Source organism: Onychomys torridus, chromosome 2 (assembly GCF_903995425.1).
Source record: "Onychomys torridus chromosome 2, mOncTor1.1, whole genome shotgun sequence".
Taxonomy (NCBI): domain Eukaryota; kingdom Metazoa; phylum Chordata; class Mammalia; order Rodentia; family Cricetidae; genus Onychomys; species Onychomys torridus.
The window spans coordinates 42862254-42882419 of NC_050444.1; positions in this window are offsets into that span (position 1 = coordinate 42862254).

A 20166-nucleotide genomic window follows, 5' to 3' on the forward strand; every position below is an offset into this window, starting at 1 on the left:
CAGAGAAGAGATCAGAGATGGTTTTCTGGGTAGTGCAAACCAGCTGCTCCTATGCACTATGCCTTGGGGATGAAGAGGCCTTCAGGGAAGGCTCAAAATCAGCCAGGGAATATCCCTTCATCTCCTATAAAGACATAAAAATGACACTTTAAGTGAACACGGGCACTCTTTGTATCATTTTCCCTGGAGGGTAAACCTTGTCATTATACTCTGCTGAAGAGCATGTCTTGCTTTCCCTGAGTTTATGGCGAAGCTCTTACTGCCTCATGTTCCTGGTGGGTATGTTCCCTGCATATAAAATTGGCAGGATTTTAGGCTGCTACTTTTCTGACATTTGTAGTAATTCTCACCAACTTCAATTAATTTAGAGCCAGCCTGTTTCATAATGAAGCTGATCTTTAGAAATTGTACTGCCACTCTAAATACCTTCTGTTGGAGTCAACTCACGCCGATTCCATCTGAAAGCTGTCAGGAAGGAACTCGGGAGGACAGAAAATCTCAAAATGGAAGAGAACGTAGATTGCCCCAGTGAGCACTAGGGACATGTAATTCCCACTAGTGACACCTAGACAGTATTTGCTTATTTAGCCACATTACCTCTGGGTTGCATTGAACAGTTCACAGACACAGTGGACAAGTCTTTCTTATTCAGGTCACATGCTGTATCGTGTAGTTTCCCAGAGTGTAAGAGGGGAAGAAAGAGAATCAGAAGCGAGGGTGGCACACATCATGTCCTGTTTCTACCCCTTCCCTAACCATAGCCTTAGCCTTAAAACTTTATACTCCTTTTGCACCTTTAAAACTATCCTAAAAGTTTTCAAACTCCTGTTCTGACTAAATTTCTTCTAGTCGGGGACTAAGCCAGATCAACCCTTCTTCTAAGGTCCCAATGACAAGCTCAGTTCACTAAAGTTCACCCTGGGAACCAATGAGTTTACTGGCTTACTTACATAGCATGGGTGAAAGGTTATGGGCAGAAGTACGGGTGACCCCAAAGCAGCCACACTGGAAAACCTGTGCCTATGGGTGATGGCCACGGATGAGTTGATGGAGTCATCTTCCCCTAGTCTTCCTGGCTTATATACTCTAGTCCTTCTTCAAGCCCCCAAGGCCACATGCAGATAGGGTAGAGTTACTATATACACAAGGTTAGAAATACTGGCTGGATATTCTGTTCAGGGTCTTTTAAAACACTCCATTTGCCCCTCCTTCTAGCAAGGAATGTTAGTCAGCAACGCAGCTGTGATGGTGCCCAGCTGGTCTTATGAAGATGGCAGTTGTTTAGCTAGAGCATAGTGCTGTACAACCCCATACTTTTATAGTGTTTGAAAATCTGGGGAAAACGTACTTTCTATGAAGTTAAACAGGATGATAAAAATTTTCATCTCGGATTAGAATAGTAATCTGATTTTTCCCATAGAAGAACATGCTATTTCTCCTTCAATTGTGCAAAGAAAGTTGAAGTGAGGAGGGTCATTTGCATTCTTTTCCTTCTGTAGTCAAAGGAATCTAAATCGCTCTTTACTAGCCCCTATGTAAGGCAAAAGGACCATATGCAAATCTATTGGTATAATTGAAGATAATCATTGTCCCCAGGTTTGAGTGAAAATAGGTGCATAGAACACATTTTTGAACTACTTTAGAATAGACATCCAAACAATACCAATACAATAATGATAATTTAAAAAAAAATTGAATTGAAAGCCTCCTTCTGTTACTCCCTGACATGTTTACAGACAGTTGTACATACAGCTTATGTCCTCTTTCTTTCATTTTTACTGGATCAAAAAGCATGTATTGGTGCTGCTCGCCTAGCTGTTCTTCGGGATGATGGACACTTGAGCTACTGAGCTGTGTAGGTTGAGCTGAGCGGTTAGGATTGGTCAGTGGAGAAGGTTGAGGGGTTCAGTCAGGGCAGGGATTCTCCTTTACATGGTCCAAAGTCAAAGAATAAGGCAGATTCAGGTCAAAGTGCACATCTGGACTCAAAAGTGCAAGTACAAAAAGACTTACAGTGTCTTAAAGTTTTTTTTTTTTTTGGTTTTTCGAGACTGGGTGTCTCTGTGTAGCTTTGCGCCTTTCCTGGAACGCACTTGGTAGTCCAAGGCCTCAAACTAACAAAGATCCACCTGGCTCTGCCTCCCAAGTGCTGGGATTACAGGCATGCGCCACCACTGCCCAGTAGAGATACCCTGAAATTTCTTATCTGAGACTCTTTTTTTTTCTTTATTATTATGTGTTTTAAATTTTATCCATCAGCCACAGGTTCCCCTGTCCTCCCCCCTCCCGCCCCCACACCCACCTTCCCCCCAGCCCCTCCCCTCCATTCCCATATCCTCCAGTATCAAGACACCCCTGGGGATTCATTTAAACCTGATGGATTCAGTACAGGCAGGTCCTGTCACCTCCTTCCAGACTGAGCAAAGTCAGTCACTCACTCAGGATGATTTTTTCTAGATCCATCCATTTTGTTTTTCCATATGAAGTTGAGTATTATTCTTTCCAGATCTGTGAAGAATTGTGTTGGTAATTTGATGGGAATTGCATTGAATCTGTAGATTGCTTTTGGTAAGATCGCCATTTTTACTATGTTAATCCTGCCTATCCATGAGCATGGGAGGTCTTTCCATTTTCTGACATCTTTGTCAATTTCTTTTTTCAGGGACTTAAAGTTCTTGTCATATAGATCCTTCACATGCTTAGTTAGAGTAACCCCAAGGTATTTTATATCATTTGTGGCTATTGTAAAGGGTGATGTATCTCTGATTTCCTTCTCAGCCTGTTTGTCTATTGTATATAGAAAGGCTATTGATTTTTTTTGAGTTAATCTTGTATCCTGCTATGTTGCTGAAGGTTTTTATTAGCTGTATCAGTTCCTTGGTTGAATTTTTGGAGTCACTCATGTACACTAACATGTCATCTGCAAATAGGGAAACCTTGACTTCCTTTCCAATTTATATCCCCTAAATCTCCTTATGTTGTCTTTCTGCTCTGGCTAGAACTTCAAGTACTATATTGAATAAGTATGGCGAGAGGGGACAGCCTTGCCTTGTTCCTGATTTTAGTGGTATTGCTTTGAGTTTCTCTCCATTTAATTTGATGTTGGCTTGCTGTAGATTGCCTTTATTATGTTTAGGTATGTTCCTTGTATTCCTGATTGCTCCAAGACCTTTATCATGAAGGGGTGTTGGATTTTGTCAAATGCCTTTTCTTCATCTAGTGAGATGATCATGTGGTTTTTTTCCTTGAGTTTGTTTATATGGTGTATTACATTGACAGACTTTTGTATGTTGAACTACCCTTGCCTCCCTGGGATGAAGCCTACTTGGTCATGGTAGATAATTGTTTTGCTGTGTTCTTGGAGTCTGTTTGCCAGAATTTTATTGAGTATTTTTGCATCAATGTTCATGAGGGAGATCGGTCTGTAGTTCTCTTTCTTTGTTGCATCTTTGTTTGGTTTAGGAATCAGGGTAATTGTAGCCTCATAGAAGGAGTTTGGTAATATACCTTCTGCTTGTATTGTGTGGAACAATTTAAAGAGTATTGGTATTAAGTCTTCTTTGAAGATCTGGTAGAATTCTGCAGTGAAACCATCTGGTCCAGGGTTTTTTTTTTTTTTTTTTTTTTTGGTTGGGAGACTTTTAATGACTGATTCTATTTCCTTAGGGGTTATTAGACTATTTAAATGGTTTATCTGCTCTTGATTTAACTTAGGTATGTGTTACCTATCCAGAAAATTATCCATTTCTTTTAGATTTTCCAGTTTTGTGGAGTAGAGGTTTTTGAAGTATGACCTGATGATTCTCTGGATTTCCTCATTGTCTGTTGTTATGTCCCCCTTTTCATTTCTGATTTTGTTAATTTGGATTCTCTCTCTGTCTGTCTTTTGGTTAGTTTGGATAAGGGCTTGTCTATCTTGTTGATCTTCTCAAAGAACCAACTCTTTGTTTCATTAATCCTTTGTATTGTTCTCTTTATTTCTATTTTATTGATTTCAGCTCTCAATTTGATAATTTCCTGGCATCTGTTCCTCCTGGGAGACTTTGCTTCTTCCTGTTCAAGGGCTTTCAATTGTTCTGTCAAGTCACTAGTGTGAGATTTCCCCAGGTTCTTTATATGGGCATTCTGTGCTATGAATTTCCCTCTTAGCACTGCTTTCATAGTGTCCCGTAAGTTTGGGTATGTGGTGTATTCATTTTCATTGATCTCTAGGAAGTCTTTAATTTCTTTCTTTATTTCTTCCTTAACCCATTGGTGATTCAGCTGAGCATTATTCAGTTTCCATGAGATTGTAGGATTTCTGTAGTTTTTTCTGTTGTTGAAATCTAACTTTAAACCATGGTGGTCTGATAGAACACAGGAGGTTATTTCAATTGTTTTGTATCTGCTGAGATTTGATTTGTGGCCAAAGATGTGGTCGATTTTAGAGAAGGTTCCATGGGGTGCTGAGAAGAAGGTATATTCTTTTTTGTTTGGGTGGAATGTTCTGTGGATATCAATTAAGTCCATTTGAGCCATAACAAATGTTAAGTCCATTATGTCTCTGTTAAGTTTCAATTTGGCCGATCTGTCCAGAGGTGAAAGTGGGGTATTGAAGTCTCCCACTATTAATGTGTGGGGTTTTATATGTGATTTAAGCTTTAGTAATGCTTCTTTTACATATGTGGGTGCCCTTGTGTTTGGGGCATAAATGTTCAGAATTGAGACTTCATCTTGGTGGATCTTTCCTGCGATGAGTATATAATGTCCTTCATCATCTCTTTTGATTGATTTTAGTTTGAAGTCTATTTTGCTGGATATTAGGATGGCTACACCAGCTTGCTTCTTAAGACCATTTGATTGGAAAGTCTTTTCCCAGCCCTTTCTTCTTAGGAGGTGTCTGTCTTTGAATTTGAGGTGTGTTTCTCATATGCAGCAGGAAGATGGGTGTGGTGGGTATTGTGTTCCCTGAAATATTGTGTGTTCCCCGAAATAAACATATCTGGGGTCAGAGAACAGACAGCCACTAGAACAGAGCCAGAAATGGTGGCTAGAAAATGGGAAGAGTAAGCCATAACAGAAGTTGGGCGGTGTTGGTACACACCTTTAATCCCAGCACTTTGGAGGCAGAGCTAGCCAGATCTCCGAGTTCAAGGCCACTTTAGAAACAGCTAAGCATGGTGACCCACGCCTTTAATCCCAGAAACCCAACCTTTAACCCCAGGGAGTGGGGGCAGAAAGAAAAAGGTATATAAGGCGTGAGGACCAGGAACTAAAGAGAGAAGCATTTAGTTAGTTAAGCATTTGGCTGGAGAAGTATTCGGGCTTTGGAGCAACACAGTTCAGCTGAGATTCATGTGGAGGAGGACTCAGAAGCTTCCAGCATGAGGAAACAGGATCACCTGAGGAACTAGCAAGGTGAGATAGCTGTGGCTTGTTCTGCTTCTCTGATCTTCCAGCATTCACCCCAATAACTGGCCTCAGGTTTGGTTTCATTAACAAGTACTTTTAAGATTCCTGTTACAGATGGGTCCTGTTTTTGCATCCATTCTGTTAGTCTGTGTCTTTTTATAGGTGAATTAAGTCCATTGATATTAAGGGATAGTAATGACCAGTGATTGTTCATTCCTGTTGTTATTTTTATTTTTTGGTGGTAGTGTATGTGTACTTCTTTTCTTTGGGGTTTACTGCTGTGGTGTTATCTATTGCTTGTGTTTTTGAGGGTGTACCTGCCTTCCTTAGGTTTGAATTTTCCTTCTAGTGCTTTCTGTAGGGCTGCGATTGTGGATAAGTATTGTTTAAATCTGGTTTTGTCTTGGAAGGTTTTGTTCACTCCATCTATAATGATTGAACGTTTTGCTGGGTATATTAGTCTAGGCTGGCATCCATGGTCTCTTAGTGTCTGCATTATATCTGTCCAGGTCCTTCTGGCTTTCAAAGTCTCCATCGAGAAATTGGGTGTTATTCTGATGGGTTTGCCTTTATAAGTCACTTGGCCTTTTTCCTTTGCTGCCCTTAATATTCTTTCTTTATTCTGTACGTTTAGTTGTTTAATTATTATGTGGCGAGGGGACTTTTTTGGGGGCTCTAGTCTGTTTGGTGTTCTATAGGCTTCTTGTATCTTCATAGGCATTTCCTTCTTTAAGTTGTGAAAGTTTTCTTCTATGATCTTGTTAAATATATTTTCTGTGCCTTTGAGTTGGTATTCTTCTCCTTCCTCTATCCCTATTATTCATAGGTTTGGTCTTTTCATGGTGTCCCAAATTTCTTGGACATTTTGGGTCATGACTTCATTGGTTTTAGTGTTTTCTTTGACTGATGAATCTATTTCTTCTACCATATCTTCAACACCAGAGATCCTCTCTTTCATCTCTTGCATTCTGTTGGTTATACTTGTATCTGAAGTTCCTGTCTGTTTAGTCAGATTTTCTATTTCCAGCGTTCCTTCTGCTAGTGTCTTCTTCATTTTTTCTATTTCCCTCTTCAGGTCTTGGATTGTCTCCCTTGCTTTTTCATGATTTTCATTCAAGGATTTATTGTTTTCTTCTGCTTTAATTGTCCTTTCCTCTAGTTTTTTATAGCATTCTTCCCATTTTTTGTTTGTCTGTTCCTCTACTTTATTTTTGATTTCTTCTATATAAGGCTCTAGCCTCTTCATGATGTTACTTATGAGGTTGTTTTCTTCTTCTTCTTCCATTCTGTGATGTTCAGGTCTAGCTGTTGGAGAAGGGCTAGGTTCTGGTGATGCTGTATTGCTCTTTATTTTGTTGTATGTACTTCTGCCTTGACGTCTTCCCATCTCCTCTTGTGTTCGTTCTTGGTCTTATCAGTATACTTGGTCCCGAGAGAGTTGACAGATTTAGGGAGCCTCTCTCTGGTCCAGATGGAAGCTCTGGGCCAGATGAGAGTGCTGGCTAGATAGGAGCTGGGGGGCTGGACTCTGAGTCTCGGGAAGTCCCTGGGGTCTCCTCATTTTGTCCAGATGGGAGTTCCTGTGGTCTCTGGTCCAGATGGGAGTTCCAGGGTAGGATGGAAGCTTGGGGATGGTCTCTGATTCTCAGGAAGTGGCTGGGGTCTCCTGCAGATGGGTGTGGGGGCAGGGTGTGGAGATTGCAGTGTCTGCCTGCAGTCTTGGAAAAAGGGAGCCTTCCCGCAGGGCCTGCTGATTGGCAGGAAACTGGGGCCAAGTTGGTCAGGTCCTTCCGGAGTGACCTGTGTCCAGCGGTGGGACCCAAGGGCAGTTGCCTCTCTGGCTATAACCCCAGGCACTCACCTCTGGTCCAGATGGGAGTTCCAGGTTGGAGGGGAGCTGGGTTTGGTCCCTGAGTCTCAGGAAGTGGCTGGGGTCTCCAGCAGATGGGTGTTGGGGCAGGGTGCGGAGACTGCAGTGTCTACCTGCAGTGTTGGAAAAGGGGAGCCTTCCCACAGAGAATTTCATACCTAAATAGAATGCATTTCACCATATCTACCCCTTTCTCATTGTGCAACTTCTCCTGTGCCTACCTCCCACCTCCTCCTCTCAAGTTCATGTCTTCTTCTATAATTACATATTTATATGTAAATTGTCATTACATATATATGTACATATATATGTAATGATGTTTAGACATAAACTATAGTCATGTGAGAAGGGATAACCATAGTTAAGAAACTGCTTACATCAGATTTGCTCAGATTAGCCTTCATCAGTGTTTGTGGGGAATTTTCTTAATTAATGACTAATGTGGAACAGTCCAGACCATTGTGGACAGTGCCAGCCCTGGGCTGGTGGTCCTTGTGTTCTTATAAAAAAGGAAACCAAGCAAGGGATGGGGAGTGGGCCAGGAAACAGAGTTCATCCATAATACTTTCTGGTAATTGTGTATGCTCGTCAACAGGGAAGAGTTTCCTGGTTGGTCATATTTTATTTTTCTACATTCTGTGCCCAAGTGAGTCTTAGAAACAGGCAAGGACTCGAAGTACTAACAGTAATTTAGTTCCTTCTTGAGGAGACATTATGTATAACTAAGGGAGGGAAGAAAATGTGATATTGGTACTAGAAAATATGGGTTATGAATATGAAACAAGAATCAGCTACCAATTCCACTTACCACACTAAAACCAGCAAAACAGAGTAAGTGAGAAAAGCTGTCAAGATGTGGGGAAATCAGGTTTGGAATGGTTTTTATCAACCCCCACCTTATCCCTGTCTCCTAACACAGAAAGGATTTTCATAGGAATATAATAGGCTTACGTTTTAAGTTGAGAAATAATTTTTATGATCTTTTGTTGTGACCGGCTGAGCCTTCCTCTTTCGCTCAAATTGACTGCAAACTTTCATCTGCCTGCCTCAGATTCCTGAGTACAGCTGGGATCCACACCTGTCACCACACTCAGATAACAAGTAGATCCTTTTGATATGACAATATTTACATTTTATATTTTCTAATTTAGTAAAGCATGTCATTTATGCATTTCACTATGATTGGTTTTTTTATTTTCTACTGATATTTCTCAGTGGTACTTATTTACTTTACTCAACATAAAGTTTTAAATCACTTTCCTTGAACCCATAAAAATGAGATCTCTCTCTAGACATTTATAACAGGTTTTATTCAGAATAGAAGGGTAGGAGCTGGCTTATCAGCATTCTGTTGATTTCTGTCTGTGGATTTTATACTTGTTCTTTTTATTGAGTCATTTATGAATTCAAAAACATTTTCATTGATGTGATATTTTATCCTATATTCATATTTATATATAAATATATAATATTATTGTAGTTAATAACTCATGTTATTTTCACACACACACACATATATATATATACACTTGTGTGCTGATTCTCAGAAATATAGGAATTTAATGTACACATTAAGGGGCACCAAGTCACTCTCAAGCTGAAAGGGTGCACTTAAAGTCCCAGGCTTAGGGTTGCAGACTCATTTTCTGGAGTGTGTCATCCCAGAGCACCTACTTGGCAGAGGGCGCAGAAGCCGGTGACAGTCGCTCTGGTATTGCAATTAAGCATTGCCTTTGTCTTTTCTTCCAAACAGAAAGGCCTGGCAAGCTCTACAGAGCCTCCAGGTCCCAGGAAAGTGGAAAAGGGTGCCCTGGTATTGAAGAGAACCTCAGAAAATAAATTAATGCTGAGCTAATGAGAGCATTTCAAGGTCTCAGTAGCTCAGGTCTCATCCCTTCTAATTAACCCTCCAGAAGCCTCCAGATATTTCCAGGCCTCTGGCTGGGTCATTTGAATGTGTTTTAATTTAAAGCCCGGCAGCTAATATTGATTATATTGATTATTGTTGTTGTTAGGGTTTTTTTTTTTTTTTGCTGTAGCATTTCTTGACATTATGACATAAGTCATATTTTGATTTGTATAAAGAATTTAAGATTTTTATTTTAAAATAATTTCATTTTATAGGGAAATTATAAATATCACAAAATAGTTCTGACCTATCCTTGATCTACACTACCCAAGGGGCAGTATTTTATACATTTATATTAGCATTCTCTTCTCTGTGACCTTGGTGTGTTCCCATTCCCAACTCCTACACACACACACACACACACACACACACACACACACACACACACATTTTATGTATATATATATATATTCATATAAAATGAAAAACACTTATATTGCAGATATGTGGCCTTATCCCTCTAAATACTTCAAGAAGTATTTCCTACAAACAAGGATATTCTGGTACATAATACTGTATAATCGTCAGCATCAACAGATCTATTTGGACAGTTTTCCCCACTATTTCCCTCTATGACAGATGGGAAACTTGTATTGAGTTCAGGATCTTACTCAGAATCCCAAATTTCACTTAACTTTGTGTCTGATTAGTTCCTCTTAGTCTGTTCCTGAGAGGGTTGCCTTTTATGACCTGACATTTGTGAGACTGTGAGTTGTTCTGTGGGATCTTTCTCCTAATCGGAAATCTTGAACAGATTTCAAAGGCAAGTCCTTAACTTACAGTTGAGTTCTGGTTAGCTTAATTTCCCCATGTCTGACCTTGAGACATTAGCCTCTGGCTTATGGTCAAAGAACTCAGACACATCAGTGCAGACACAAGAAGGGATGTACCTTTGCTGGGCATCTGTAGAGTCCCTGTGAAAGAAGAGTTACCTGTGGAAAGGCAGGTATCAGCCACACCAGTCAGTGAGCATGGCCTCCTATAACACATGCTGTTAGCATTACTATTATCATGTTGCTTGGCAAATGAGGAGTTCCAGGAACTGTAATCTGCTTAGAGCCACACAGTGGGTTCTTTATTGCTCTTGATGCCTGCAGGATCTTATAACTTTCTGTGGATCCTCATTTTTGCCTTGATCTCCAACTGGAGTGTGGATCACTCCCAAAAAAGGCTGGAAGTTAAGTCATGTAGGCCCTCTGCCTACCACAAAGCACACCACTTGAACTTCAGTTTGGAATGAAAGCATTTGGGTACATAATGTCTTGGAGGAATAAGAAATATGTCCTACACTCTCATTCTTCTAGGGTCTGCTTTCAGGGCCATACACTCTGTGTGAGCCCTAGAACTGTCCCTGTGCCCCATGCAAACAGAGATTCTCAGCCTCATGTGCAGCACAGGAGCTCAGGGCTTCCCTTTTGATGGTGGGCTCCAACTTGGCATCTTGATACCATCATTCAGATGGTGAGATATAACCTTTTGAAAAGAAACTGGGCCTTACAAAATGGAAAGACATTAGGCAAAACATTATCAAGAGTAAAAGTGAAAAGACCATGTCTTTCATGGCTTTATCACTTGTGAAATGTCAAACAATTGGAAGAAATGTTGCCTGCTATTAGGAAATTCAACTTACTTGTTTTCATTCACAGCACTGGGTGTGGTGGGGCCAAGGCTGGGATGGCTACCCAATACAACTGGGCATGGAACTCAGGGCCTTGTGACTGCTATGCAGGTACTCCACTTCTGAGCTACAGCTGAGCCCTCTTTATTTACTTTCTTCAACCAGTGTCTCCCCACCAGAAGTACAAATGGTTAAGTGTTCCACTCATCTGTGTAAGCAGGCTGCTGAGAGCAAAGGGTCACAGAGAATAAGAGAATGTGGGTCCTGAACCATGATCCGTAGAAAGATGAATCTTTGTGTTAAGAGGGAATGAGGTCATTTGCTCATTCTTTTATTCATGCATTAATTCATTTGTTCTTTTTTTTTTTACATTAATTTATTCATTATATATAGTGTTCTGGCATGTATGTCTGCACACCAGAAGAGGGCACCAAATCTCGTTATAGATGGTTGAGAGCCACCATGTGGTTGGTTGCTGGGAATGGAACTCAGGACCTCTGTAAGAGCAGTCTTAATCTCCAAGCCATCTCCCCAGCCCTAATTCATTTGTTCTTTGAGATAGGGTCTCACCCTATAGCTGAAGCTAGCACAGAACTCACTATGTAGCCCAGGATAGCCTCTAATTTGTAGCAGTACTGTCTCAGCCTCTGGAGAGGTGGGATTATAGGGATTATTTATCTCATGTGGGCATTTAGCTTCTCAAACTCAGCAGCTAGCAAAAGTGAATGGAAAAGCAGTAATGATGAAACAACCCCGGATCTGTGTTTCATGCACAACACAGTCCCTGAAAGCCAACCAGTGATTTTTATTAGGTTGTCATTGGGAGGCAGGGCAGGTAGGGCTTGGCATTGCAATAGTGGGGCCTCAGTGATGCTGGACAACCTGAATGTACTTTCCTAGGCTGTTGACTGTTTCATTGCCGTAGTAAATTATTTCCCACTCATCCTCCCAAAGCCCCAGCCACTTTTCTTTCTCCCTTCTTTAAGATGATACACTTGCTTCTGGGAACTCAGATGAATCCAAAAGGAAAGGAAAAAATGCCTGCAAGCTTCCATTGCTCAGCCATCCCAGCCTTTATCTGCACACACCCTATCTGCTTTCCTTGCATCTTCTCCCAGCATTCGTATATTTCGTCTTACTGAACAGCAGCAGGCCCTTCCACTTTCCTGCCGTTTGGGAGCATCGAACTAGCATGTGTTGTCCCAACACCACCAGCCTCCCCAGATCAAGAATCACTGTGATCATCATGCTCATCTATAATCTCCAACTTTAAAAATCCTGTTCCACTCTCTTTATTTTGCTTTCTCATTTTACTAGTAACCTTTGAAAGAGTTATTACACTTATTACTTGGAAATTTTCTGCTTGTTTGTTTTTTGAGACAGGGTTTCTCTGGCTAACCCCAGCTGCCTTGGAACTTACTCTGTAGACCAGGCTGGCCTAGAACTCATAGAGATCCACCTCTCTTTGTCTTCCAAGTGCTGTGATTAAAGATGTGTGCCATCACTACCCAGCTTACTTCCATATTCTTGCAGACCTATTTCATTGAACTTAATTTTTGTTTTAACCTTCATGTCTCATTATCAAGGTTACCAATAGTTTCCATGGAACTAATATAATATCCCAAACCCCTCTATAACTCTTCTGATAGCATTTTGTGTCCTTTTTGGAAAAATACCATCTTTACTTGGCATTATAAAAATAAACCAATTTTAAAAATTATTAATTTCAATTCTAATTTGCAAATGATAATTACATGTATTTATGGAATAGGTGGTGCTTTGAACCATAATGGGCCCCATAGACTCATATTTTGAATTCTTAGTCATCAGGGAGTAGCACTATTTAGAAGGATAAGAGGTGTAGCCTTGTTGGGGTAGGTGTGCTCTTGTTGGAGGACAAGTGTTGCTACTCCTGGGCTTTGAGATTTCAAGAGCCCAAGCCAGGACCAATGGCTCTCTCTCTTCCTGCTGCCTATGGATTGAGATGTAGAACTCTCATAGATTTCTCCAGCACCATGTCTGCTTGCATGCCACTGTCCTCCCAGCCATGAGGATAATGGACTAACTCTCTGAAACTGTAAACAAACCCTGATTAAATGCTTTCATTTATAAGAGTTGCTGTGGTCATGATATCTCCTCACAGCAATAGTACATTGACCAAGACAGAAGTACAATGTGATTTTTGATACATGTATAAAAATATGAATGATTCAATCAAATTAATTAGTGTTATATGGCCTTCATTTACTTGTGTATGTCATGTGATAGTTGATATTTACTCTTTCAGATTTTTAAAAATACAAACTTTAGCTAACTGTAGACACTCAGTTGTACAATGAATTTTAAAAATGTACTCCTTCTTCCTAAGAGAAACTTTCTACCTTTTGAAACAAATTTCCACATATTCTCTTCTTGTACCTCTACTTCCAGTAATCTCTCTTCTATTTTCTACTTCTGTGAGTTTGACTTTTTAAAGATTTCACTTATATTAGTCTTGATTGCCAACTTGACATGACCTCAAATCAATGAAGAGATACAGCTATAGGTGGCTCTCTGAGGGTATTTTTAGAAAGGATCGACTGACTGAGGAGGCCCTCCCACAGTAGATGTCACCCACTGGCAGGTGGCCCATTTAAAAGGGGCATGGGGATGAATCTGTGTGCTCACCCACCTGTCTTCACTTCTTGCTGTGAGCATGTCTGCTCTTTGCTGACATCAAACTCTAGCTCTGCAGCCTTCCAACATGGACCAAAGCCCAGCAGCTTTCCTGGAATCTTCTAGGCCTTCTGTATTGAATTAGGCCTGCTGAGACATTCAGCTTTGTGGACTGAGCAACTACTGGGTTCTCAGCTTCCCCCAGCAAGCAGATGGCTATTATTGTACTGCCAAATCCCTATCAGTTAGCTGTAAGCCATTCTAGTAAATCCTCTTTTATAATATACACACATTCAATCAATTCTATTCTTCTAGAGAACCTTGTCCAACACGCTACTTGTGAGACTACCAGGTATTTGTATTCTGTGCCTGGCTTTTTACAATTAACATAATGTCCTGCAGGACATTGTTATCTGTGACAAGATATCAGTTTTTTAATGATGGAATATTATTCTATTTTCACCTATACCAAATTTTGTGTATCCATTCATTTACTGAATGCCACTTGGGCTGATTCCATATGCTAGCTCTTAGGGGTTGTATTGCAATAAGAGCATGACTGGTTTCAGTTCTTGTGGATAAATTCCAGGATGTAGGATTGCTGGCTCATATAGTATTTTTATTTTTAATTTTTTGAGGAAGCTCTATATTTTCCTCCATAATGACTGAATTAACTTATATTTACAACAATAATATATGATTTTTTTCTCTACATCCTCACCAAGACGAGAAATAATCCATGCATTTACAATCAGTGAATTATGATGAAGATGCTGAAAACACACCATGGAGAAAGGATAAACGCTTCAATACATGATTTTGGCAAAATTGGATATCAGCATACAGAAGAATAAAAATGGATCCCCACCTCATACCATATAAACATCAACTCAGGACAGATTTGAAAAATAAACTGAGACTTAGACTCAGTCTTTAAAACTGTTTGGGAAAAACAAAAAACAAAAAAACAGTCCTGGGAAAGCTTCATGACACTGAACTGTGCGAGGACAGGCTCAATTAAAGAAAAAAAAAAAAGGCAAAGTTAGATGAGGGACTATATCACCCCGAGAAAGCTCTAGCCAGGCTAAGAAATAATTAGTACAAGAAAAACAAAAACAAAAACAAAACAAAACAAAAAAAGAATGGAAGAAAGTATTTGAATGCCATGCATGTAGTAGGGAGAAAATATGCAAAATGTACAAGGATGTTAAATGAACAACAAATAACAGCAAAGAAAAAAAAAAAGATCCACTCAAAAGAACAAAGGACCTATTGTAGCAGGAATCTTAAAAGGTCTTATAAATAAAATCAAACCTGAGGCCAGTTATTGGGGTGAATGCTGGAAGATCAGAGAAACAGAACAAGCAACAGCTTCCTCACCTTAACAGATCCTCAGCTGATCCTGTTTCCTCAGACTGGAAACCTCTGAGTCCTCATCCAGAATGAATCTCAGCTGAACTGCTACTCCAAAGCCTAAAAGCTTAACCAGCTAAAAGCTTCTAGTTTCTGGTCTTCACACCTTATATACCTTTCTGCTTTCTGCCTTCATTCCCTGGGATTAAAGGCTCACTCCCTGGGATTACAGACAGGTGTCACCATGCCTGGCTGTTTCCAATGTGGCCTTGAACTCACAGAGATCCAGAGGGATTTCTGCCTCTGGAATGCTAGGATTAAAGGTGTGAGTGCCACCATTTTCTAGCCTCTGTTATCTAGTGGCTGTTCTGTTCTTTGACCCCAGATAAGTTTATTAGGTTACACAATATTTTGGGGAAGATAATACCACCATACCTTATTACACGACTTTTCCTAGGGAGATCTTAAAAATATAAATTCAACCTAGATAGGACAATTATGACAATTCAAGAAATAATTTTGCTAGATCCATACTTATCACCCCGCAGAAAACTCAACTCCAGATGGGTCAAAGACCTCAACATAAGGCTAGTTATACTGAATCTGATAGAAGAGGAAGTGAGGAAGAGTCTTGAACTCATTGGTACAGGAAAAGACTTTCTGAACAGAATACCATTAGCACAGGCACTAAGATCAACAGTTAGTAAATGGGACCTCATGAAACTGAGAAGCTTCTGTAAGGCATCATTGGACAAAGTAGCAGTCTACAGAATAGGGAAAGAATTTTTACCAACTCCACATTTGATAGAGGGTAAATATCAAAAATATATAAAGAACTAAAAAAAACCTAGATATCAAGGAAAACTTAAATATGGACTACAGATCTAAACAGAGAATTCCTAAAAGAGGAAACACAAATGACTGAGAAGACATGTTTAACATCCTCACTTGTCTTAGTTAATGTATCTATTGCTCATAAGTCACATCATGACCATGGCAATACTCATAAAGGAAAACAAGTGAGTGACTTATAGTTCAGAAGTTCAGTCCTTTATCATCATGGTGGGACATGGTGGCATGCAGGCAGACATGGTGCTAGAGAAGGAGCTGAGATTCCTACATCTTGACCTGTAGGCAATAGGAAGTGTTCTATCTCACTGGGCAGGGCTTTAGCATATATGAGGGCCTTAAGGCCTGCCTCCATAGTGACACACTTCCTCTAACAAGGCCACAGGTACTCCAACATTGCTACATCTTCTAATAGTGACACTCCCTTTGGGGGCTATTTTCTTTCAAACCACCACATTAGTCATCAAGTATATGCAAATCAAAACTAATTTGAGATTTCATCTTATACCAATCAGAATTGCTAAAATCCTTAAAAACAAGTTTTGGCTCCTATTGGTGAGGAAGTGAAACACAGGAAACACTCATCCATTGTTGGTAAGGAGTGTAAACTTTTACAGTCCCTTTGGAAATCTGTGTGGTGGTTCCTCAGCAATCTATCCCAAAATCCAGCTATTCCACTCTTGGGCATATAAATCTGTGTGGTGGTTCCTCAGCAATCTATCCCAAAATCCAGCTATTCCACTCTTGGGCAAATACCCAAAAGATGTTTTATTCTACCAGAGATACTTGCTCAATCTTGATCACCGTTACTCTATTCATGTTATCCAGAAATTGGAAACAACCTAGAAGTTACTCAACAGAAGAATGGATAAAGAAAATGTGGTACTTATTTACAATGGAGTATTACTCAGCTACTAAAAGAAAATGAAATCATGAAGACCATAGTTAAATGGACAGAACTAGAAAGTAAATCACCATGAATGAGATGATCCAGAATGACAAATATGGTACGTATTTGCTTATATATGGATGTTCACCGTTAAGTCATGAGAAAGCTACAACCTATATAACCACAGAGGTTAGGTAGAGAGTAAGGCATTTAGGAAATAGAATAGATAGTTATGGAAGGCTGAAGGGAGGTAATAGAATAGGAGGATCAAATGGAGGGTGGGAGGAGACTAGGGAGAGAATCTGGGGAAGGACAGCTAAAGCTATGGACTGGTTGAGGGGTCATATGGAAACCTAATACAGTAGACACTTCCTAAAATATACACATATATGAAGGTTATTTAAATGAAATTGCCAAATAATGGAAGAGAGAGAGAGAGAGAGCCCCAACTGACCATCTCCTGTCACCAAAGGAATTTTCCAGTACCAGGATTAAAACTGAAAACCAGGAACCATAGTATATATGCAAGAGACCTTGTAAGGTAAAAAACAATTCCCTTATTAACATTATGAGACAAAGAACCTCCAAAGATTCCATTGTGTTAGTTTGTGTTGACCTCTACTGCTGGTCAACCAGCATATGGCATACCTTAAGACTAGTTTGTTTTCTGAGAAAGACTCCCTTGGAGAAAACTAATTTTTCATTTGCAAGAGGCTTTCAATTGGACATAGCTTCTGGGTTAGGGATGGAGACATGCATCCACTTCTCCTTCAGCTCCAGGACTTCATCTGGTGTAGACGGGCCCTATGCATATTGCCACACAGTCTCTGTGAGCTCATATGTTCATCAGCCCCATATGTCTAGAAGGCTTTGATTCTTTGGTGTCCTCCATCCCCTCTGGCCCTAACACTCTTTTATTTATTTATTTTTTAAAGTGGTGAAAGCCTTAGAGATAAGGGAAATAGTAATAGCCACCAGCCTTACCTCTCCAGCTCTGCAGTTCCAAAAGGAACTTCTTCCTGTCTCACCTGCACTTTTATTGCCTTGTTGTTCTGCCCTCTCATTGGCTCTTAGCCCAGCTACCTTACTTCCTTGTCACTGTCTGTCTGTACAGATCTCCAGGTCTCTATGGTTGGTACTGGGGTTGAAGGCAAGTGTCACCATGCTTGGCTCTGTTCCCTAGTGTGTCCTTGAACAAAGACTCTGCCTGCCAACTGATCGGATTAAGGGCGTGTACTAACACTGCCTGACGTCTATGTTTACTTAAGAATGGATTGGCCCCAACACTCTTTCTGTCTCTTCTGCACTTGCCTGAGCCCTGAGTGGAGAGATTTGATGGAAGCATCCCTTTTTGTGTTGAGTGTTCTGAGGTCATCACACTCTGCATATGTCTGTCTGTGAGTCTCTGTGTTTGTTCCTGTCGGCTGCAGGAGGAAGCCGCTCTGGCAGTGGCTGAGCAAGGCACAGATCTCTGAGAATAGCAAGAATGCCACCAAGAGTCATTTTGATACTATGTTCCTTTAGCAGAACGGTAGTATTTGTTTTTTTTCCCCTAGGTCCCTGGCCTATCAAGTCTCAGATTCTTGGCCACTGAAGCAGGTTCCACTTCATGGAGTGGGCCTTAACTCAAATCAGATATTGATTGGTTACTCCAACAAGCTTTGTGCCACAATTGCCACATTGTGTCTTGTCAATCAAAGGATTTGTAGCTGTGCTGCTGTTTTCTCCTTTCTTAGTATGCAGAATACCTTCTAGTACCATGAACTTCATAAGGATGAAGGCCCTAGGCGGATACCAGCTCAACTTCTTTGTGTTTAATGAATTGTGTAGATGTTGTCTTCAGCAACAAACAGGGCCTTGCCATCAGTTTGTGGAGAACTACCAATAACCTGGGCTATTTGTGAGTTCCTTTCGGTCCCTGCCCTCTTACTTCCTCTCTTCGCCCACCTATATTACATCTCTTTCTGCCCAGCTCTGTCATTTCCTGTCTGTACAGACCTCCAGACCTCTGTAGTTAACTAGTGCTGGGAATTAAAGGTGTGTGCCACCACGCCTGGCTCTGTTCCTAGTGTGGTCTTGAACTCACAGAGATCCAGATGAATCTCTGTCTCTCGAATGCTAGGACTAAGGGTGTGTGCTACCACTCCCTGACGTCTATGTTTAATATAGTGGCTGGCTTTTCCTCTGATCCTCAGATAAGCCTTATTGGGATGCACCAATAAAATATCACCACAGGAATGTGTTGTAAAGCTGAGCACAAACAGGGCTAAAGACAAAACAAAATCCTTACATCATGCATTTATTCTTAATTTTTAATTAGTTTTCAATTCTTATGGGAGGACTTGCTAAACTGTCCTATAATATCCTCAGTTCTGACTCACTAGTCACATTCTCATATTGTTTCCTTCTCTTTTGCACACACAGTTTCACTAGAAGTTAGCCCTCTCTGTCTGCGTGGCATCCAGTCCTTGACAGAGACACTGTATATTAGTATATTGGTGTTGGGTGAGTATAACGCCTTGTGTCACTACAGAAGGAAACCTAACTTCTGGCTTCCTACTTTAAATGGTGGTAATGTTGATGGGTAGGTCTAGAGTGGTCAGCTGGGTCTTTGTACTGTAACAGTCTTGCTTTGCCTCAGTCTGTTTGTGTTGCCATAATAAAATAAGTGAGCCTGAGTAATTCATACACATCAGTCCTTACAGGTCTGGAAGAGTCCAAGATCAAGGTGTCAGTAAATCTGGTGGTCTTCTTGTAACATCTTCACATGGCAGAAGGGTAACAAAGAGCTGACAGCCGTGTAGAGGACCTTTAAGAAGGTTTTAATTAATACATGATTACTTTACCTCATGACTTCATCACCACCTAAAAATACCACTTTTCAATAGTATTCCATTGACAATGAAGTTCCAACTAGTTTGCGGATACATTCAGACCACAGCAGACCTTTACCATTGAACTCACGTTACTTGACCCTGCGACTGGTGTGACAGCTAATCTTGATTGCCAGCTTGTCACTCCTGTGAAGAGGAATCTCAATTGGAGAATTATCTTACTCAGAGTTGCCTATGGGAATGTCAGTGGGGCAATTTCACTAATTGATGGAGAAGGGCTCCCTCTACTGTGGGAGGTTTCACCCTATGGCACATAGGACTGAGCTGTTTTAAGAACTGTAGTTCAATGTGAGCCTGGGAGCAAGCCAGTAAGCAGCTTTCTCCCATGGTTCCTGCCTCTGCTCCTGCCCTAACTTCCCTAAAGATGGATTGTGATCTGGAAGTGTAAGCTAAATAATCCATCTCTTATCCTATTAACATTTTTTTTCAGAGCAATAGAAAATAAACTAGACTATCTGAGAAGTGGAGAATTCAATCACCTCTCACCACTATGGCCATGGCTATGAGGGGGAAGCACCCTTTTCTTTTAGTTGAGAGAGTACTGCCTTGCATCAGCCTCGTCACCCAAACCTTTTTCTACCTTTCTTCACTAGTGTCTGATTAGCAAAGGGTCCTTCTGTCCTATTGCTCCATAGTCTGAAGTCTGCCCTTGATTCCTAGCTCATTTGGTGTGACACCTGATTTGTATATTGGCCTGTGAGGTCACAGGGTCTGGCCCTGGCCAGCTCTTCCATCTTG